Here is a 23,072-nt window from a genome sequence, read left to right as displayed (position 1 = left end):
AACTAGCCTGCCTCACTAGAACTTATTTTCAATATTCAATAGATATTGACATTGCTTTTCTAAGGTGTCAACATTCAAAACAAGGGTAATGATGAACTAGAGAACTTACTGTATGGTTGTGGCAAGAGGAAGAGTTACTATTTTTAAGCAAAGACCCTTGTGTTTCATGGTTATATTTCAAAACTTTATTTATTTGGAATAATAGAAAGAATGCCAAAATGAATTGATAAAGAAGTAATGGTAGACTTTTTCTAAGTGAAATGTATTTTAATATATTAAAAATGATACATATTATAAAACTATACTCCCAAAATATATAAAAGAAGTTAAATTCATGAAAAAGTCAATTCAGAGCTCATATTGTGTATATGATTTCTACAGAAATTTTCTTTAAATATATAATATATTGTATTAGACTAATTTTAATTAAATACTTCAAAATTTAATTGCTGGTTAATCTAGATTTTAGAACTATGTAGAAATAATCATAAATATTTTGAGTTTTTTGCTTGAAAAAAATTATTCAGTCTCAAAGATCTTTGCTTACTTGATAAGACCTGACAATTACAGTGGATGAACTAAATATGTGTACAATACAGATCAGACCATTCTGAATTCTACTAGATCCTCAGCTAAGCATATTCCTACTTGATTTGCTTGTAAATAATTTTATAAGTTGTATTTATCTCAAATTGAAGTTCAGGTTTATAGGCTGAAATATTTAAAAGCATTAGGAGAAAAGCAATTGAGAACATGAATACACCAAAAGTGTGTCCTAGCTGCTGTCCTGCCTGTCCTGTCACCACTCCTGCTTTTCACTCATGACCATCACCACCTCCTTGGACCTTCCCCCCTCACTCTGGCAGATCTCTGTGTAGGTGGGCATGTAGCACCCCCACTTGGTCAGGAACTTACTCCCTCTTGTCTTGTCCTCCCACCGCTGACCGCAGCATCAAAGGAAACGTGGGAGGGCAAAAATGTGCTTCTTTAAAATTGTGAATTTTATGGTATGTGAATTATATCTCAGTAATGATATTTTTTAAAAAGACTTTAAAAAAGGAAAGAAAAATTGTGCAAACAGTAAGGCCCAGAGACAAGAGACCCTCTTGTCTCTAAGAGCATGCTGTGTACTTTTTGTTTTTTCCTATTTGTAACCTCCTTACAAAAGATTTCAGTTCTTAAAAGCTTTATTTTTTGATCAACTTATTTGTTTTCATTTTTAAAAAATTAAACACTCTCGATTCTAATGCAATGGACCATTTCTAAAAGCCAGGAACTGAAGGGCAATATGATTTTACCAAGAACATTTTATAAGTGGCCTGGAATTTATACATATGCACACTTGGTATCTGGAACTATTTCAGGATCATTTTTTACTTACATTTTGTGAAGGATGGGAAGGACCATTTTGCAGAAGAATGTGGCACCAAGTAAGGGAACCCGCCCCAGCCAAAGCAGAGATAGTAATATAATTTGGTATTGCTGCTGAGATTTCATTTCGTGCCTCATCCTTGATCCCATGAGACAGGTTGCTTTCCTTTCATTTACAAATATCTGACAGTGCCTCTAAATTGCAAATATAAGTAAAAAGTATGTTCTCCATAATTTATGGTGCAGTGGAAGCCCAGGGACCTCCTGTCATCATGATGGATTTCACTGGTGTGATACAAGGTTGTGTGAGCAGAAGATTTGAACCCAAAGTGTGTTTTCAATCACCAATTTAAAGTGATGTTTCACACAGGAATAGAGAGATCGGTTCCGCCCTTGTGAGATTTCACCTGACCCTGAGCACTTAGAAAACAAGATAAAGCAGCAGCAGGAGAGCAGGAGGCCTTATCTCCACCTAATACTTGTTATTTCCTCAACATGGTGGCAGCAGCAGTGTGCTTTTTAACTGCAGGGCCTGATTGCTTCTTTAAAGCTCAAATATATTTGAGCTTTATATCTCCCTAAAAGCAGATTCCAGCAGGACAGGTTACTTGCTAATGTTACCTCCTGGTTTAAGGTTGTCTCCGAAACAACAATGTGCTTATCCCTTGATTTTGTGACAAGCTTGTACGCGTTTGTGCCACCATATTTAAAACAAAATACAACGTTGAAGTGGGTAATACCTTATTGGAGACGACGACAACAACAAAAAAGTCTTGTCTGTGATTTCAATAAATAGGCTGATTCAGTGGTTGCTGTGGCTGTTAAAACTCCTGGATTCAGCCAGGATATAACAAAGAGCAGAGCCAAGTAAAGGCAAAGGGTGTCAACCGGATGGTAACTGAGGGCTCTGGTCCTGACTAGATATTCTTTACTCTTTGCCCGTATGTACATTTATTGCCTTAAATATAGAACCTGAAAATTAAACAACAGGGATTCGGTTTCAGAGAAGAAACAAAGCCAATATCAAACCTTACTGTTATTTTAATCTCTGGAGATGACATGTGAAAGCAATTTAAAAAGGTATTCTCTGAGGAAATAAATCATATCTCCATGGAAAGGGGGCTGGTAGAGCCCTCTGAAGAAAGATAAAATTTAAAATAGTACCAAACATTTCTTAAGAATATTAACTGGGCACAAATATAAATGCAAAACAAATGCAAATGTATATATTGTCAAAGGCCCAAATGTTTGAAAAAATCTCCTGAAAATCATAACCACTGAACTTAACACCTGTCCCTCTTCTGATCAGAGTTAGTTCCCATGGAAACTAAAAGGGGGTGAGGAGGGAGGCTTCAGCAGCTTTAGCTGATCAGCAATAGCCTGAATCTTTCTGGATGACACACTGAAAAGAGGACATGCTGAGAGAAAAAAAAAGATGGTTATTTTCCTTGTAACGTGAGCTTTTTTAGAAAGCTGTGAACTTTTTACCTTGCTTCATTCATGCTTCATTTGATCAATTACTAACTGTATTGCCCCCGAAAAGTGAGCGCGGGCTTCTTAAAATTGATGTTTTCTTTATGGGTTCCTCTTCATTTCGAAATGAAAAAAAAAAAAAAGTTAAAACACCTTTCTGACTGTAAACGAACAATAGGACGGGTTGGGAGTGCATACGTCGAACCCTTTTTCACTGCGAAAACGAGAGGACTTTGCCGTGCGCCGAGTAGGGCCCGACTCCTCCAAGCCAGAACCCGTTTTCAAACCTTAGGGAGCTTTCTTTGCCATTGAGATGCAAATCCCGTCCTGGGCGCCTGGGCCAATCCGGGAAGCTTCCTACGGGATTACCTGGTGGCGAGCGCCGAGCGGGGACGCGCGCCCCCGCGGCCGGGGAGGCGGGGCTGCCGGCGCCCCGCAGCCTGCGCGCGCGAGTCCAGCCCCCCGCAGCCTGCGCGCCCGGGTCCGGCGCCCCGCAGCCTGCGCGCGCGAGTCCAGCCCCCCGCAGCCTGCGCGCCCGGGTCCGGCGCCCCGCAGCCTGCGCGCCCGGGTCCGGCGCCCCGCAGCCTGCCCCGGGTCCAGCCCCCCCCCGCCCGCGGCCGCTGTAGTCCGGGGCCTGGTGGCGCGGGGCGCGGCTGAGCCGCCCATTGTCGAGCGCGGCTTGACCCCCGCCCCGAGCGATGCCCGGCGCCTCCTCCTCGCAGAGAGGTTTGAACTTGGCGTCCGCCCGGGCCTGGAGCCCCGCGAGGCCGCGGGGAGGCGGCGGCGGGCGAGCTGCGACGGTGAGTGCGGGGCTTGGGTCCGCCTCCCTCCCGGGCGTTAAGCGCGGCCAGGGACGCGAGGGCTCACTTTGAGGGAGGGTCGGTGCACGGCCGTCTAAGTTGTGAAGGGTTTCCGCCGCGATTCTTTAAAAACCGGTCTCCGAGGACGGTTTCCCAGCGCTGGGCTTTCGCAGCCCGCAGCCGGCCTGGTGGGGGGTAGGTGGCTTTCCCCGAGGGTCTCCTGACACTCCCAGGCCTTGGCTTTTCTACTGGGGAGGCAGAAGCTGCCACTCCAAGAGGAAAAGAAGTGTTGATTATTGACAGCATGAAAACTTTTGAGAAGAAATGATCTGTGAAATATTTTAATTTTGATAAATTGCTTTCCTCGAGGGCTCCCACTGAGTTTAGAGTTACTTGCCATTCTTAATTTTACAGGATTTGTGTCTGTAGAAGAGGTCCCAGTCGGGTTTGTGAGGGCCATGCCTGTCCGCCACACTTGCTCCAGATCTTAAGGCACATTTTTAAAAGTGTGTTCCAGTGTCATGTAGCAAAAATTAAATCAGGCCAATGAAATTATACCTGACACATGTTTTATTGTGAGTTTCCAGAGAGATAAAAACTGCCTTGCTCGGGGAAAAATGGTTTATAAAACGTCAACACATTTAGTATCTTTTCCGGGCGGGAGATGGGGTATTCCACCCCAACCCACCATGTATTTTGGCACTACTGTTTTTTGGTTTGTTTGTTGTTGTTGTTGTTGTTGTTGTTTTAAATCATATGTGCACCAGAGGCTTTTGGACTCGGAGTGAATAGCTGCCCACACGTACGAAGTCTTCACTGGGAGTTTGCTGTGACATGTCAGGATGCAAGGAGATTCTTAGCATAGAGATTTCTAGAGATAGTTCCATTCATTTTCTAATTAATTAATGTTTAAAGACTAGTTAAATTACCATTTCCAATTAAAAGCACCTTGGTCAGGTATATGGCTAAATCTTTCCTCAAGTAATTTCCCCAGAAGTTGGTTTATGTTTTCATTAATTTCAATAGCTGCATTTGTCTTTTAAAATCGTATTTAATTTTTCTAATTACATGATCATTGCAGAAAGGTAGAATATACGACACAGAACGAAGTGGAGTGTTATTCATAACAATAACGTGTCTGTTTACAAAGGCGTAGTTCTTCATTTGATCTTCGTCATTTGGAAACTTCGCAGCAATGGACATTTTGTTTTTCATTGCTAACAAACCTGGTTTAGGAACTAAAACTAGGAATTGACAAGAAAATGAATATACTTAAAAACTTGTTAAAACCAACAATTTTTCAGCAATTGTTTACATCGTTCATAGGTTGGAGCAGGATTTATTGTGGCAATTTCACTTGAATCAACTTCCCACATTTGCTTCTGGCAAATGGTTTCTGTTTGTGTAGTCTTTTGTAAATACATCTCTCTACCCTTAAAGCAAAGTGCCCAAACACATACCCTTTCCAGAGCTTGCAGCTAGGCTCATAGAGTTAATATTTTTATTGGTTTCTACATCAGAACTTCCTTACCGAATACTTGATAAAACCCTGGAGAAGGTTACCAAGGGATGTTGTAGAGAATTTACTTCCCTGGAGGTTTTAAGAATAGAATAAACATCCATCTGAATAGGATGGCTTCAGAACAGTACTGTCTGGATAAAGGAAGACTAGGTCACATCTCCGAACCTCAAAATTGAGGGCTTCTAAACAAATTCCTGTCCTCAACCTGGGACCAAAGGAAATAAAGATTCCAAAAAGCACCTGAGCCCAGTATGGACATTTGCTTACCAAATGAGGTAAAGCCTTGTTTTGATTTATGTAAAACCAAGATCAGTCCTGTAGGTAAGAAAGATTTTAAACTATGCTTAGGAATTGCCAGTCCTCTTCTGTTAAGGGCAGAGGATCAATAATGATTTAATTGCTTTCTAGGAAACATTGAATACACTGTAAATAATATAATTTAAATAAATGAATGGATTCATGGGAATTAAAAATTCTGTTTCGAGGGCTGGAAAAGGGTGTGTGCAATAAACTTCTGAGGTAAGGATGTTGTGTCTGAGTGCTTTCTCTACTTTTGATTCAATGCTCTTCTCAGTATCCTAGCTTATGTGTTAAATCTGGCTACATTTTTGCATCAACCTTTTACTTTCTCCTCTAAACTCATTCACAACTTTCCGTTTTCATGTATAAGCCTTACAGCACTTTTCACTAAAATCAACTATCCTTTAACTTCAGTTGGAGTACATTCCCCTGGATTCCTGCAAGGCTGCAGTCTCCCCCACCCCCACCTCCCATTGTTTCCACTCATGATCCCCTCTCTGTGTCTGTTCGTTGTGTGCTCTGTGTCTGCTTGTCTTCTTCTAGGAAGCACCAGAAACTGAACCCAGGACCTCCCATGTGGGAGAGAGGCACCCAATCACTTGAGCCGCATCCGATCCCTGTTTGTTATGTTTTTTGTTGTGTTTCCTTGTTGCGCCATCTCATTGTGTCAGCTTGCCACCCCAGCCCATCACATGAGTTTGCTGTCTTGCTTCTCTTCTTTAGGAGGCACTGGGAACCGACCTGGGACGTCCCATGTGAGAGGGAAGTGCCCAGTTGCTTGAGCCACACTCCCTCCCTGTTTGTTGAGTTTCATGGTTGTGTCTCCTCGTTGTTGCATCATCTCATTGTGTCAGCTCTCCACACCATTCTGTCATGTCAGCTGACTGTCTTGGTCCTCTTTAGGAGGTACTGGCAAAAGAACCCCAGACCTCCCATGTGGGAGGGGGCTACCCAACTGCTTGAGTTACATCCCCTTCCAGGGCTACAGTTTTGACAGTTATTTTCAGAAGGTCAGGATTCTGTGGGTTGGTGCTTCCTCTGCCCTCCTGTTTGACAAAAGTATCCTGTAATTCGAACCACTGTGTGACCTTGATTGAAGTGATACTTTCTTCTCATTCCATAGTGTCACTTGAACAGAAGCTGCATTCCTATTACTCCCTGCACAGTCACGAGAGGAGCTCACTTTCTAGGAAAGTTCATGTCAAAAAGAATATGGGAAGTCAGATCTCCTGGCCGGGTGGTTTATCATCTTACTTGAATAAACAGTACCTCCACAGATTAGACCCTTCAGCTTGTCCTAGTTCTCCATGCATGCCCAAACTAGTTTTCTTATAACTATAGTAACACCTGCAGAGGAATAGGAATACAAACAGTGGTCATTCATTTGTTCAACAAGCATTTACTATGTGAGGCATCCCAGGAACTGGGGATGGGTTTTCTGCCTTCAGGGAAGTTATCATATAAAAGGAAAAATAAAACATCTTAATAAGCTAGTGCTATTTTATGGAAGTAGAGCCTAGTATGAGTTAAGAACTTAAGTTTGTTGTAAAGTTAAACATACACCAACCCTGTGTCCCAACATTTCCATACCTAGGTATTTACCCAAAATAAATGGAAACAAAAGGTCACAAAAAGACTTGTATAAGAATGCTCATAGCATCCATCAACAGGAAAATGAGTAAACAAACTCTGGTACATCCATGCCACGGAAAACTAGTTAGCCACCAGAAAGAATGAGTGATAAACAGCAAGCTGGATGACTCTCAGAAGCATTATGTTAACAGAAAAAAGCCAGGAACAAAAGAATACATTAGCAAGTCTATTTATGAAGAGATAGTTAAAGCAAAACTAATTCATGACAGAAGTCAGGGTGGTTGCCTCTGGGGGTGTGGGAATTGCCTGGAAAGAGGTGCTAAGGATTTTCTAGAGCCAGGGAAGTTGTTCTGTATCATGTTTTGGGTGATGTATACCTAGTATACATAATTGTCACACCCCGTCAAACTGAATATTTAAGACCTGTGCATTTTATTGTATGTACAGGAGCTCCTCAAATTAGAAGAATTTAGGTTCTAGAGTTAGACAGACCCAAGTATAATCCCATCTCTGCCTCTAGGTATATGTTACCTCGGGCAAGTTTTTAAAAGCCTATGAGCCTTTAAATACTGGACAATAATAAATCACCTCCTTCATAGGGCTGTTGTGAGGATAGATTAGATAATTTAAAGTATTTAGCTTAGCAAGAACTCAATAAATTTCAGCTATTATTTCTATTCAGTGTGATAGAAACAATTTTACTTGGTTTTGGTGTTGATAAAAATATTAACATCCACTTTTTGTGAAGGCCATGTCAACTATTTAAGGTTATCAAAGATCTTATATTAATTGGTATCCTTAGTATTAGTCATATCATCATTGTAATGGATTCTTTTTTGAGTCTGTAAGGAATTTTAAGTTTAAAGTTCCTGCTTACTTGATCAAAATACTACCAAAGCTTTCCTTTGCCAGCAGAGCCCCAAGAAAGGAAATACCCACTAAGCCAACCACTCTTTTCTTTGAGGAGTGATTTAATGATAGAAGCTGAAGCTGAACTCCCAGACAGGCTCACTGATTCCTCTGGGAATCCAGATGAAAGGTTTCCATATTACATCCTCTTTCCAAAGATGTTGGAAAAAAAAATCTCTTGATGTCTGCATCATGTACAATATTTTTTAAAAAAGAACTAATTATATAACCTGAATTTTCAATGCAATATTTTGGACAGAGTGGTAAATGTGATCAAGAAAGACATTTAATAGCTCTAATTATTTTATTTCAGTTCAAAAAAATGTTTAGGAAGGATTTTGTATACTTTTCCAACTCCAAAGATCTTTTGTTGTTGGGTTGGTATAATTCATTCAGTAAACATTTATAAAACATTTACTGAGAATTTATTAGACTCTGGGAATTCAGTGACAAAATAAGACATTGTACACTGAAGGGCTCATAGACAGTCAGACTGTGAGTATGAATGTGTATACATTATTCTTGGAATTTTTTTCAGAGAAGGAAGGCTTTAGCTTTGACTAATTTTTTTTTTTAAAGCCTCCTGCTTAAGGTGGAGGTTTAAAATCCTAAATCTTTTCCATCGATGCAGTTTTCTTAAATGTCAGAGTTTCTTGCTAAGGTATCTCTTGTTATTCCTTCCTTAAAAGAACAACAACAACAAAATGGTCTCATATGAGGTCAGTTCAGCATAGTGGAAAGGCTGTAGACTGAGGAGACAGACCTCAGTTTGAATCTGAGCTCTGCTACCATGAACTCAGTAACTTAGGGCAAGTTCTACAGCCTTCAAGCCTTAGTTTCCTCATCTATAAAATGGTGTTAATAGTACCTCATAAAACTTTTGTAAGGATTAAATAGCAAAATGCATGTAAAATACCTAGGATGGCAATACATTTCTAATGTTTAGCTAGTACTTACTGAGATTCAAGCACAGTCTGAAACTCTTCTTGTATTGACTGACTGAATCTTCCTCACACTCCTATGAGGTAATCACTATTATTATCTCCTTTTATAGGTAAGGAAACCAAAGCAAGAGAGAGATTAAGTAACTTGCACGGAGGAGCCAGGATTGGGAGCCAACACTATGGTGCCTCTCAATTGCTGAGGTGTATAACAGATGTTAATTACCTTTTGCTTTTAGATAAAATGGTTTTTAAGATTTAATTGTTGCAGAGGGGGAAAAAAACCAACAGCAGTTATCAGAAGTAAAGTAATCCCTTACTTGGTACCCCTTGGGGTCTTGGAGAAAGTATCTCCAATAGGTAGTGCTAGTGCCACCTCCAGGGGCTGCAAGCAAATGACCTTTACCAAGTATGTTAATGAGCCTCCTACCTTGTTCCTGTGGGGGGATTTGCAGGAGGGGTGCTAATGAACATGTAGGGTTCTTTCCCCAACCCCTCAAAGGTCCTTTTTTGATACCATGCTTCACCCCCTACCCCAGCTCCAACTAAGAAGTAAATCAATTAATGTGTGAACAATTAATGTGGAGAGCAAATGCTGCTTATTGGGATTTGACCTAGATTATGTGAAGACCGTGTAAGGGTTGACGTAGATGTGATATCTCTTTGGTCTCCAAAGGGAAGGCATGGTGAGATGCATGCTTCAAAACACTATTATAGTAACAGGAAAAGTAAAGTACTGACCCAAGATAATTTGTCTTCTTTTTTTCCACTGGCATTTTCTGAGCTTCCAGATTCTGAAGAACCCTGAGCCAGAGCTTTAAATAAAAATAATCCCGAGAGGTAGATTGAAAACCCTATTGAGGAAGTAAAAAAAAGTCACATTGGCTTTAAAACAAATAAATAACGTGTAGATGCTTGGGGGGACAATGTAGTCACATAAATATATGGACAGCTATTATCTATTAGATATTAATTTTTTCACTTAATCCCCTTCCCCAAATTCCTGGTTCATGTGCAAGATGCGCTGTATTAATCACCTCAGTATTCAAGCCCCTCCTTTGCTGTGCAGTGTTAGCTAGGTGGCTGTAATATCAGGACTGTTTCCTCAACCACCCAAGTGGTGCCAGGTATGTTTACAGACTGACCAAAAAGAAGCCCTTCCCAGCATGTAGAGTGGGTACTATGGGAGGCATTGGGCTAAAACCAGGTGGTGCTAGGAGGAGGAGCTCCTTTGCAGAGCGTTGCTTTAGCCTGTATTTGAAGGGATGGCACCGTGTGCCATTTCTACCCATCCAAGTGTGCCACATCATCTAAGAGCAGAATTATTGGCAGATGAAACTTTGAAATTAACTCTTTATGTGCCTCCCCAAATGCTCTGGACATTTGCAGTTTCCCCTTTTAAGGAATTAAAGAAGACATCCTTGTTTCCTCCTCAGGTGACTTCCCACATTCTTTTCTCTCATGTAAACCTAATAATCTCTGCTCTCTGAAGGAGAGAAAAGAAATTTGAAAGAGGAACCTGTCAGGATCTTGGCTTCGTGGCTGTTCCCGATACCCTGGAGGCCTTGTACCAGGCTGCTTTGCCGTACACAAGCTCCACTTGTCTTTTCGTTTGTGTGCATGACTTAAGTTCAGGGAATTGCAGGAGTGTCACTTGAAGTCCCTCTCTGCCTCTTTACTGTCGCCTCCAGCCTCTTCCCGTCTAACATTAAGCTCTTTGTGTTGGTTCCCATGGTTACGCCTTCACCACCAGTGGCTGGAATGTGGTAGTGAGAAGGAAACTGCCTCCCCTACTGAGCCAGGTCTGGCGGGGTGGAGGCCTTTAATTCACAGCTGGATTTGTGAAGTGGGGTCACAGTCCAGTGCCTTCTCTTTGTTGGAAGTTCTGTACCTTTCCCAGGCTTGATGTGTTGGGGCTTCAGTGGGGGGGGTGAAGGGGTGGGGATACAGTGTGATGTACAGTCGTAGGGTATGTCCTGCCCTAGGCTCTCCTGATCTGGCTCTTCTAAGAGCTGCCAACTCCTGTCCAATGCCTTCTCCTTCTGTTAGTACTGGGTCTGCCCAGTCAGGTGAAAATGATCACTCACCAGCTTTCTCTTCAGCTTTTGTTTCCAACACTATCTGTTAATGAGTTAGTTGACATTATCAAGACCAGATACCACAGAGATTTAAAAATTAATGAACAGATATATTTAGCAAAACTCTATGTTAAAAAATTGATAATCTAGATCAGGGATTCTTAACCTTTTTTGTTCCACAGATCCCTTTGCCTGTCAGGTAAAAACCATGGACCTCTTACTTACTCCACACTATTCTGTGTATTATTTAATAAATATATCACACTTGCACCAACACATCCCCATAAGAAAACCTTTTTTTTTTTTAATTTCAATTCAGACTCACATATCCCTTGTTAAGAAGCCCTGGTTTGAAGGCTTCTTAAATGCCTTCTTATTTGGAATTCTGTTGGCCCCAGAGTTAAGGTGGGACTTGTAAATAAAGGTGGACGTTAAGCAGCCCCAGTGGTGAAGGTAAGAGAAGTAGTTATGGATTGAAAGCACCAGAATTCATCATTCCTGAGGAATTCAGTAGTGAAGGAAAGGTTATGCTCTTCCTGGGAGAAGGCAATTCCTAGAGATCTTTCAGCCCTGCAGATGTCTAACTGAACCATTAGGTGACGCGACTGTTGTGGAAGATGGTTAAGGGCATGTCTGGCAGCCCCCGAATGGGTTGGGTCTGGGCTTTTCCAGTTTCTTAGGGATCTTGAGCAAATAATTTAAATGAGATTCTGTCCCTCAGTTTCCTTTTCTGTAAAATGAGGACAGCGCTTCATGGGGTTGTTATGAGGATTAAATTTGTTATGTGAAAATCCTTTTAAACTCATATAGCTCAACACAGGTGCCAATTGCAATATTTTTAAAAGATGCTTTGAGAATGCCATATTAAACTAAAGACATATAGGTTTTGTCAGTCCCACTTTGTATTATCCATGTCAAAGGGTCCAGAATCTTCCCTGGGGAGGATAGGATAGTATTGGAGTGAGAAGGACTTCAACAATATTTAAAAACAAGCAAACAAACTTCTACCCTGTATTGCACCAACCCCTATAATAACCAAAGGAAAGGCAGATGACGAGACTAAGTAGAAACTCAGCCCATGGAACCATAGACCATAGTTACAAACACCTCGAAAGGTGTATTGTAAATGAAGACTATTACTTTTGGTTCCATTCTGGCACCTTGCCTTCCATATAAACTGTTTTCAAAGAATATGAAGCAACAGCCAAGGGAAAAGCTTGGGGGAGAGAGAGGGTCCTGCTTTGGGTGTTGGCAAAGGTTGGAAACTTCTAGATTTGAGATATGGAGGCATTTAAATAGGATGGATTGTCTATTATTTATCCTAAAAAGCAGAATGAATCTTGGATAGTGTGGACAGAAATGCACTTGGCACAAGTTTTTTAAAAAATGCATGTGAGCCTCTTTCTAAGTCCCAGTAATCCTCTTGGGCAAAGTGAGGATTAGGCTTCCCTCACAAACAAGGGAGTGAGTTCATTTTTGGTAAGATTCCTCAGCTGATGCTAGATTTAGCAAGAGACCTATTTTTCCCCAAAATGAATGACAGTCACCATTTACATTTTTAATGGCCACCCCACTTCTCTAGTCTAGTCTAAAGGATGGTAGCAACCTTATTTGCATTTAGATGGAAGAGAGAAACCCTGGCTCCCACAGTCTGCTTTAGAACCCCAGGGTCCTTCCAGAACAGAGGCCCTCTACCTCCTGTCTGCAGGAGGGGAGGGTCTCTATCCTTGAGCCTGAGGTGGAAAGGTCTTAAGGAACTCAAATAATGGTCCAAAGTCATCATGACTTTTAAACAGCCATGAAAGAGATTCATTAACTTGCCATCCTTTGCCTAGTTCCTGAGACTCCATCTAGCAAGAGGCAGTCTCTAGAATAACTCCTCAGGCTAAATCTGTCTTCCTGACGCCCGAGGGAGCATTTCCTTCACATCAGTTACTGGGTCACTAAGGAGCCCAAGTAAGGCCCCTTATTTCCTGTTCTTATGTGCAAAACAGTGCAGCACCACGTTGGAGTTAACTGTATGCCTCTCAAAATACTTTGCACATTTGTACTTTCCCCTTTTAGGGAATTAAAGGAGCCACAGTTACCTGTCTCCTCCTAAGGTGACTTCCCGATACATTTCTCTCACAGAGACCACTTTGGTTGAATGATAATAGCTTCCCTCCTGCAATGGTTATCCTGGGCCAGGTTCATTGCATCCTCATCGCAGTGCTGGGAGGCAGATGATGTTCTGTTCCCTTGTCATAGATGAGGTGCCAGAGACTCTGAATGGTGGCCAGTTACAGAAAGAGCTCAGACTGAAACCCAAGTCGGTCTGGCTCTGTGTATGTCTTTCCAGAAACTGTCATTTATTCCACAGAGGTGCCACCTTGGGGTCTGTGTGTAGAAATCGCTCATTGATTGTTGATGCAACTACTTGGAGGTTATGTTTTCTCACTCAGGGTTTGTCATTTATGCATTTTCCCACCTTGGTTCATAGACTGCTCAAGGTTAAAGGAACCCCAAAGCCCATCTACACCAACCTCCTTGTTTTATCGAGAGAAAGTAGAAGACTGGCACACTCAAGAGACTTGCCCAGACCTGTAGAGAGGGCCTGGCCTAGTTCCCTGGCTATTTGTCCAGTACCTTTTCCACTGTATTTGGTGCATATATGTGTGGCCATTTCTGGAGCCTAAAACTCCTTTTTTTCCTGAAACCATCCAAACTCCCTTTTTCCTAATGTGTGTGTGTTCTCTCTGTTTTGCTTCTCTCGCCACAAGTAGATCCTTTTTTCACGATGCTTTCCTAGATAATTAAGGCTACTGCACCATGCAGTGTTGTCTAGGAGAGGCTTGTCAGAGGAATTTAGGTTGGGGCATGCTCTGTTTGGCCTCCACCTTACCCTTCCATAAGAATCCTATGATGTAGGATGTCACTGTCCCTCTTTGAGGCTGTTTGTGCATCTGTTAAATGGGGATAAATAATACCTGCTTTACTTAGCCCTTAGGCTTTTTATGAGGGTCAAATAGAATAATGTATGGGAAAGTTCCTTACAGACTATACTGTGTGATATTAAGGTAAGAAATTATGATGATTTGCTGCAGAGATATACTGGGCTCTTTGGGAGCACTAGCCTATTAATATCCCCAGAGGGAAGGAATAAAGACATAGGCTGAATTTTCTCAGGAAACATTTGTCTCCTTCTATCTGATCTTGGTTGCCCAGAAATCCTGCTTTGTCCTCTGAGTGTTTTAAGCAATTGCTGAAAGAATCAGAAATGTGTTGAATACCAATAATATAAATTGTACATATAGATCCATTTGGGGGGCTTCAGAGGAAATTAAGTGAGAAATGCAGCAGCAGGAGCAGGAGATGCAAATAAACATGGATCTGAGACATACAAAGCATGTCTATGCATAGCTGAAGGGTTATGTAGGGCTCTAACCAACCTCCTGGACCAAAGTGGGTGAGCAGACAGAAGAGGACTTAAGTACAAGTATTGACATACCTATGATGGAGAGTACCAGATTGGACACAGGCCTGAGGGAATGCAGAGTGAGCTTCTTGGATTGTCAATAATAATAAAAAAGGCAAAGAGAGAGAGAGAGAGATGAAGAAACAATGACCCAGAAGGTTGTTTCAAATATATAGGTACCAAAAAGTCAGTAACAGAAACAGGGAGGCCTTCTACCGAAAGGTCAATCATCGAGAACGTCCCCGAAACCTTTCATAAATGCTCAGTCAAATGAAGAGCAACTATGTTGGCTAAGAACAGATGTATGGGCCCAGGGCATCAGTTCTTAAAGTCTTCCTCCATACACTGAAGGAGCCTCCAGAGCAGGCCTTCGCAGACTGAAGAATGGAGGGGAAGGTGATGGAGAGGCCAATAAATGGCATAGGCGCTAGAGGGCAGGATAGAGTGGAGATGATAAGGCCACATCTGCGCGTGAAGGACACAGAGCAGAATAAAAAAGAAACATGTAAAACCCAGAGCACAGCTTTTAATATACCGGTGCGTGAAAATGAGCACACACTTGGAACCAACATAAATCCAAAAGAATTTCTCCAAAGGGCTCTGAGGACTGACTTAGCCTTGTATCATCGTACTTCTGTTTACTTCCATCACCAAAAGCATCTGGCTACTTCAAAACATAAGGTAGCACAACCACTCTGACTGTGCCAACCGTTTGTCCAGGGCTTGGCCACCGTCCCAACACTGGTCCTCTCCACCCTGTGATGGCCAGCTGCTAAGGAGACAGACCAGCGGTCTTGCCTTACAACCTTACAGAGAAAGTCACCAGGAGTGTAGAGGCATGGAACTCCATTTTGGATGCAACACACAATTATTCCTTTAACAGTCTCCTATGCTGCAGTCAACAAATGTGTTTTGTGTGCCTACCACAGGCCACCCACTGTGCTAGTGCTGGGTGAATAATGGTTTAGAAAAACACTGAAGAAAAGCCAGACCTGGACTCTGACCTCAGTAGCTCACTGTCTGGTAGAGGAAGCAAACAGTATGCAAGTGAGCAGTTTCATGCTATGATAAGTACAGATGCCAGGAAAGAGAACATTTTGCATTAGGGTGGTTTCTGAGGAGATGAAGGTCGACCAGGAAGCTAAGGAGTAACCAGCCAAGTAAAGAATGGGGAGGAAGAATATTCCAGGTGAGAGAATAGCATGTGTGAAGGCAAAGAGGTTGGTGCGTTTGGGAAACTTAAGGAAGGATGGTGAGGTTACAGAGTCCTGAGAGGAGCATGATATGAAGCGCAAGAGTGGGTAGGAGCCAGGCCACAGGAGGCCCTGCAGGCCAAGTGAGGAAATTTGGATTTTATCCAGAGTACAGGGGCAAGCTATGGGAGGGTTTTATTAGGGAATGATGTGATCCATTTATGCTTTTAAATTGTGTGGTCTTCTGGGTAGATTGGAGGCAGACAGAAGTTTAAGTGGGGAGACCAATGAGGAAGATGTTCCCTAATGAGTGAAAGAACAGAAAAGAAGGAAGGGCTGCTTCTAACAAAGAAAACCAAGCTCCTCCTAAGGTTGTAACAGTCCATGCCAGGCAAACGTGACTCTTTATTTTTTCTTCCTCTTATAAGGACAAAGTAGAAACCCAATAGAAACCAGAAACTAAGGGAATCTAGAGAGACCATTTAACAGACTCAGCTCTTTATATCTTTTGCTCCAGCTTCTCCAGTCTGTCTTCTATTTTCTTTGATGTTCAAAAGAGCCACAAGGACCAGAATGATCCAGTACTTTTTTTCCTTGTAATGGCCGAAACTGATGGCAGTTAATGGCCATATTAAAATACCACATAGTTAGGCAGTCGGTATATATTCAGGAGTTATGAATTTTGGGTGGGGGGGGGGAGGGAAAGAGAAGATATGTGTGCTCGTCATAGGATATAGAAATATGTAGGTGGTTGACCTGGCTTTCTTATTTCTTAATTATCTTGGCAAGAAAGATGATACTGGGTGTGTGAACCACAATAATTTTTAGTCACCGTTAAGCTTTCTCAGGTTAGCTTTCATTCCTATTTCATCATTCTTAGGAAATTGTGATATTGAGACTGGAGAACAGCAAGAAACAATAATATAAAACAACCCCAAAGAATGTCCCATTAGTTTTGTCAGGAGGTTAACTTGTAAACTAAAAGGAAGTAGCAGAGAAGAAAAATTACAGGTCTGTTGTACATTCAGTGGTACCTCGTTCATTCAACAAATATTTATTGAGCAACTCTTCTGGGCCAGGCACCCAGGTAGGGCTGCTTAACCTTTGCAGAGTCTGTTGTGGAGGTCTGGGACCAGCAAAGGGACAAATAGAGGACAGTGTGAATGACAGCTTGAAGACTGTCTCTACGGAAAAGGGGCCCACATCACCTGACTTACAGGGTCAGGAAAGACCACCCAGAGAAAGCGTTGTCCAAGCTGAAACCTGGATGAGAGTGCATAAGCGAGGAGAGGTTGTTCCTTTTGGATTTTGGAAATAACCCAGTAGAGCTGGAAAGCCTTGTGCTTTATTCCAGTATTTTCACTTGAAGCTGTTTCATTGATTTGAAAGCTTCTGTATTGATCTTGGGATATATTTAAGCGAAACAATGTACCTCTGAGTATCTTTTAAATAAAAATCAAATCATTTGGTAACATGTTTAATTAATGGCCCTATCATCACCATTCTCTACCCTGTGACCGAATCAGGGTTAGTCATTCCAAGGGCTACAGAATTTGTGTCATATACATGGCTCTTTTGTCCCTTTTATTTGAACCTATAATTAGCACTGTACTTGTTAAGTATATGTCCCAGAGACTTAAATTTTTGGTTCATTCATGCTCCAGTTGAGCCCTAAATCTCAGCAGAGTTGCAACATCTACTCTCCACTTCATGGCACTCACCCAGGACAACTAATGAGGAGAGGATGATGGACAACGCCCATCCCAAGAAACAGAGAGAATCTGCAACTGCGGTCAAGTTAGTGCCATCCATCTGCCCCATGGGACCTCTCAATTAGAAACAGAGTGAACATCACCATCCCAGAATCCTCAAAACTGAGGAAGGAACAATGGATTAAAGTAGACTTATTATTATCCTATTACAGAATTATTATTGTAACAGTGGAAACACTTGTATCATTGATATAAAGGCAGTGACCACCAGAGGTTCTGAGGGGGGGGAGAGGGAAGAATAGGTATAATATGGGGGCATTTTGGGGACATTAGAATTGTCCTTCATGATGGTGCAATGATGGATACAGGCCATTATATAGTTTGTCATAACCTACAAAATTCTCAGGATAGAGTGTAAAATATAAACTATAGTCCACAGTTAGTAGCTTCAGTATGTGTTCAGCAATTGTAACAAATATACCGCACTAATGAAGGTTATTGTTAACGTGGGAAAGTGTGGGAGGAGGAGAGAGTGTGGCATATGAGAATGCTCTATATTTTATGTGTAATATTTATATAATCTAAAGACTCTTTGAAAGTAAAAATTTAAAAAAAGAATTTGTGGCATATACTTGAAATTTTTGAAACTGCTAAACTGCAGGAAAGAACAGTGAATGGCTGAAAGTGATTTTAGTTCTTTTTGTGCAGTTTGCACCAAGATAAACAACCTGTCTGTAACTCAATTTGCCCAACTGGAAAATCGGGCTTAAAAAACATGAAGTCAGGAAGCGGATGTGGCTTAAGTGATAGGGCTTCTGCCTACCATACGGGAGGACCCGGTTCAATCCCTGGGTCCTCCTGGTAAAAAAAAAAGAAAAAGAGAAAGAGTGCCTGTGCGGCGATCCAGTGCCCGTGTGGTGATCCGAGTGCCCGCATAAGTGCCTGCGTGGTGAGCCAAGTGCCCGCGCAGCAAGCTGAATACCCATGTGAGTGCCTGCACTGTGAACCAGTGCCGGTGCGGTGATCCAGTGCCCGTGCAAGTGAGTTAGGCAGCAAGATGATGATGCAACAACATAGAGAGGTGAAGGTGAGAGTCAAGGTGAAGCGCAGCAGAAACCAGGATCTGAGGTGGCGCAGGTGTCAGGGAACCTCTCTCCACATCAGGTCCCCAGGATCAAATCCCGGTGAGTCCTAGAGAAGAAAAAATGAGAAGAGAGGACAAAAAGAGAAATAGATACAGAAGCTCACGCAGTGAATCGACACGGACAACAAAAACAGCAGTATAGGGGGAGGGTTGGGGGAAGGGGAAATAAAAAATAAGCCATTAAAAAAAAAATGAAGTCTTTCCTTCATAGTGAAGTTAGAAGAATAACCCCTGACAAATTGGAAAGCACGTATATTCTTTTATAGGAAAGACTTGGAATAGTGTGCCCCAGTGGTACAGCGCCATTCCCCATGAGATCAAAGCACATTGCAGAGTTTATTGATTCCAGTCTGTTGTGAGGCAGGAAGCATAGTAACTTGAGGTGGGTGGGAAAATGTACATTCTGGAGGTTGCATGAGTTCAATATCCAGATAAGATAACGAGCAGGGGAAGAGAAGGGCAAAGTGGCCATTTCAGGGTCCAGGTCGTTGTGACAATTAGCCTCCCAACACTCATTCCAGGACTTTCTGCCTAGAGTCACTATGGGATTGCTTTTCATTAGAGCAACTGGTTTTGAATATTTGTTGTCTGGATTATTCTAGAAAGAGTTTAAGGCAGAAAACCAAGTAGACCCTGGGTGCTGGTGCTTCTCCCAAGCGGTCATTGCAGCCTGTTTCCTGGTTGGTGTTGTACCTTCCAGGCAGTTCCTTCAGGTCTCCAGCCTCGAGCTGACTTCCCAAGACAGGCCATCCAAGCCCTTAGTGGGTGGGGAGTCACACACAGGCTGCCCTGTGACCTGCCGGGGGCAGGGGCTGCAGTCAGCTTGATTCTCATGAACCTCGTACCCGGTGCTGACCTCAGCTGATCACCTGGAGGAGGCAAGTGGAAAGATGACACGCGGATGGGAAGGGCAGTGCTGGGGGCTGGTCTTTGTGTTCCTAAGAAGGAATTGATTTTTAAGAATCAAAAGTGCTTAAAGGGGTTCAAAGACCCACTGTTCCTCATGTTTCCATTTCTTTCCCGTTTGCCTCCTCTTCCTGCCAGCCCTTCACTGAGACAGCCCATGCCCCCGGAGATCCTGGCCCTAGCCTGGGTGCTTCCCAGGAATGGGGAGTCAGAGAGGGAAGAAGAAGAGAGCTCAGTGTCCAGAGTTCAAGCTTTTGTGCAGAAAGGGCAGAACCCGCAGGTGTCGTTTAGGCAAAACACAAGGACGTTACTAAAATGCCACAAAGGCTTGTGAAAGTTTGGGTCTTTATTGCCTTCATTAAGGTCTTGAGAAGGTTGTCTTTTAATATTCACCTGGAAAGGGAAAGCCCCTCCCCCTGATGCCAGGATAGACTACACCAGTTGTTGGTCTTAGGGAGTGCTGTTTCCATTCATGTCATCTTTATATTCATATATTTGACCAAGAGATGACTTTATTTATTTATTTTTTTTAAAGATTTATTTATTTATTTTAATTTCCCCCCCTCCCCTGGTTGTCTGTTCTTGGTGTCTGTTTGCTGCGTCTTGTTTCTTTGTCCGCTTCTGTTGTCGTCAGCGGCACGGGAAGTGTGGGCTGCGCCATTCCTGGGCAGGCTGCACTTTCTTTTCACGCTGGGCGGCTTTCCTCACGGGCGCACTCCTTGCGTGTGGGGCTCCCCTACGCGGGGGACACCCTTGCGTAGCAAGGCACTCCTTGCGCGCATCAGCGCTGCGCATGGCCAGCTCCACACGGGTCAAGGAGGCCCTGGGTTTGAACCGCGGACCTCCCATATGGTAGACGGACGCCCTAACCACTGGGCCAAAGTCCGTTTCCCAAGAGATGACTTTAAATCTACTTTCTGCCTCCACTTAAGCCAGATGGCCATAGGGAGTTGGTGCCTCCGAGGATTATGTGAGAAAAGGGATTCTGGAAAAGGCTTAAGTAATTTTAATTCTCTGGCTATGGCTTTTCTTTCTACTCTTCCCAGCATAAATTGTTCTTTTTAGATGGAGCTATTTTGGATAACATCTTACCTGAAAGAAGCTCTAAAATGAAGGAAAGATAGCAAGGCAGTAATAAAGTTAGTTTTTAAAGCACATTCTAAGTATAGGCAGTGTGCTAGACAGACAGTATACATTATCCAGAAACTTTAGAGCAGCTCTGCAAGATAGGTGTAATAATGGCAGCTAATTGATTGAGCGTTGGATATTTGCCAGGCTATACTCAAAGTGCTCTTTCTGATTCGTTTTGTTTCTCAGGAACCCTGTGAAATAGGCTTTTCTTTTGCACCCATTTCACAGATGAGAGAACTAAACCACAGAGAAGACAAAGTCATAGAGCTGGTCGATGAACAGAGCCAAGACTCAAACTCCGAGGCTAATTCCAGAGCCCTGCTCGTAACCTCGGTGTGCAGTTTTTACCAATGAGCCTAAAGCTCAGAATTTACTTCCCCATGTCATTTATTCTTAAGTGACAAAACTTGAGCCCATGTTTAGACTTCAAGGCTGGGATTATATTGAATATCCTAAATTTGGTGAAAATAGTAATGTGCAAAAGAACTAAAAAAGAACTAAAGTCAGTTTAGTTCAGAAACAGAAGCTCTCTGTAGCCTCTCTGGTCATATCCCCGCCAACCCCTGAAACAGAAGGAAATGTTTTATTATACTTGCCTTCATATTTAAGAAAGAACTCTCTTTCACTCCATTCTGTAATCCAGGAAATATAAGGCCAGATGGACAGGGCTTGTGCTTAACAACCTCCCAGTAATCCTATCGCTCCTCAGCCAAGCCGTGTGCAGGAGAGAACCTGCACTCATTTGCGTCTTCTCCAGAGTCCTGGTTACAGGGGCCCACCAGTGGGCTCTTGGAGGCCTAGAAAGATCCTCCAAGCCAGAAAGCACACCACTTGTACCCTGCAAGAAATGATGACAAAGACCACATGAAAGCACGATACAGGGGATATCTTGGTGAGGTAGGGTTCAGGGTGCAGTCAGGGAGTTTGGAAATTCGGAACTCAAGACTCTCCTGGGAAGAAATCTGCAGGTTCTCATGGTGGAATGTATTGGCAATGCAGGACTTAAGATTTTTCTCTGACTCCCTGGGAGTATGGAGGAAAAGAGTTATGGGACTGGTGCTAGGGACTGGGGGTGGGGGGCAGAATGTGATTGAAATGGACACACAAAAGGCTTGTCTCCCAGCACAGTGGAATCTAAACAGCCTGAAATAGCTCGGGCTCAGAAGTTGGCATTTGCGCCGAGTCTCCACCCACTGAATAGAACACATGTCATTAGACTTGGAGATGGCCCTCCTGCAGTGAAGTCGAGAAGATGGAGAGTTGCTGAGTGAGGCAGTGGTGGCTTGGTTTCAAGGTGACCACCTTGCTTGATAGTGCCTTCAATTTTTCACCTACAGATAGATGCTGAATTAAAGGGAATTTTACTTTCACAGTAGTTTATGTATCACTTTCCCCCTTAGTTGGAAAAATCTGGGTTTTATAAGATTGGGAAATATACTTTCTTGCTTCACAGGAACATAGATAGGAATGTTCAGTAGTGGGCATTCCTTTTTCAGAGCAGAGAACTTCAGCAGGCATTGAACTCTGCACTTAGCTCTGCTTCTTAGCTACAACTCCAAGGCGAATTTTCATGCACTTTTCTTATTATATTCCTTAGTGCCCGTGAACTCCATCATACTCAGCTTCTTGTTTTCCTGTTTTTATTTTTGCCAGAGATGCGTGTGCAGACCAGGGCCATGCAGATACTGCCACCTCTAACTCCTTCAGCCCAGCACACAGGAAAACAGCATGGTCAGGAGGAGTTAAATTTCGGCTAAAACACAGGTAAGAGGCACCGAGGTCAGTCATGGACGGTTCAGAAAAGGGACTGGGCTGCTGGGAAAGGGAGTTGGAGATAAGGATGGTCAAGATATAGCCTGGTAAGAAGGAGGCCAGGAGGGGGAGATCCAGGAAATCAGGTAGAAGCTCGGGGCTCAGGAGGACAAAGATCTTAATGACAGTTTTCAAACTAGGTTCTCAAGAACCTTAAAATTCCTGGGAGTCCCTCAAATCATTTGATTCAAATATCTTTTTAAAAACATAGGGAGCAGATGTGGCTCAAACAGTTGAGCTCCTGCTTCCCACATGGGAGGTCCTGGTTTCGGTTTCCAGTGCCTTCTAAAAAATTCAAACAAACAAAAAAAATAGATGAGGGGACCAACTCAGAGGAGCCAATGTGGCTCAGTGGTTGAGCACCAGCTTCTCATATGAGGTACCAGGTTCAATCTCCAGTCCCTGGTACCTCAAAAAGAAATCTAAAAACAAAACACACAAAAATTCATACCTGTTTTTATTTCTTTGTTTTTGTTGGTTACTATTTGTATACTTGTTTGTTGGTTTTATTTTTGTTGTTGTGTTTTTAAAACTATAATTATAACATTCAAAGCTACAAGCCAGTGTTTTATACTTTGGGAATGACCGATGTATGACATTACACAACAAAATTCATTCATCTTTGAACTGATTTCATTTAAAACTTCTTTCCTCATGTTGAATTGAAAAATTTCCTGAGAGTGCAACATTAGCTTAACAAAAATCTGCTTCTGCTTATCTGGGGAAGTCAGAT

The 23,072-nt window shown here is 42.6% G+C and overlaps 1 protein-coding gene across 4 annotated transcripts in view; it reads left to right on the top strand.

The window, feature by feature from the left end:
• The window catches only part of SHROOM3 (shroom family member 3), a 197,316-nt gene that overhangs the window by 95,283 nt on the left and 78,961 nt on the right, over nt 1–23,072 (top strand). For 2 of the 4 annotated variants that reach the window (XR_011649124.1, XM_071215947.1), the window contains exon 2: nt 22,181–22,291. The exons of 1 other annotated variant lie outside the window; for it this stretch is intronic. The gene's annotated coding sequence lies outside the window, so the exon portion shown is untranslated. Of the gene's footprint in view, nt 1–3,310; nt 3,645–22,180; nt 22,292–23,072 lie in introns of those variants that run through there. One more of the 4 variants, XM_071215948.1, reaches the window with a different exon arrangement.

This window comes from Dasypus novemcinctus, chromosome 1 (assembly GCF_030445035.2).
Source record: "Dasypus novemcinctus isolate mDasNov1 chromosome 1, mDasNov1.1.hap2, whole genome shotgun sequence".
In the NCBI taxonomy this organism is placed as follows: Eukaryota; Metazoa; Chordata; class Mammalia; order Cingulata; family Dasypodidae; genus Dasypus; species Dasypus novemcinctus.
The sequence above is the reverse complement of the archived record's forward strand: the minus strand, read 5'-3'. Positions and strand labels throughout refer to the sequence as shown.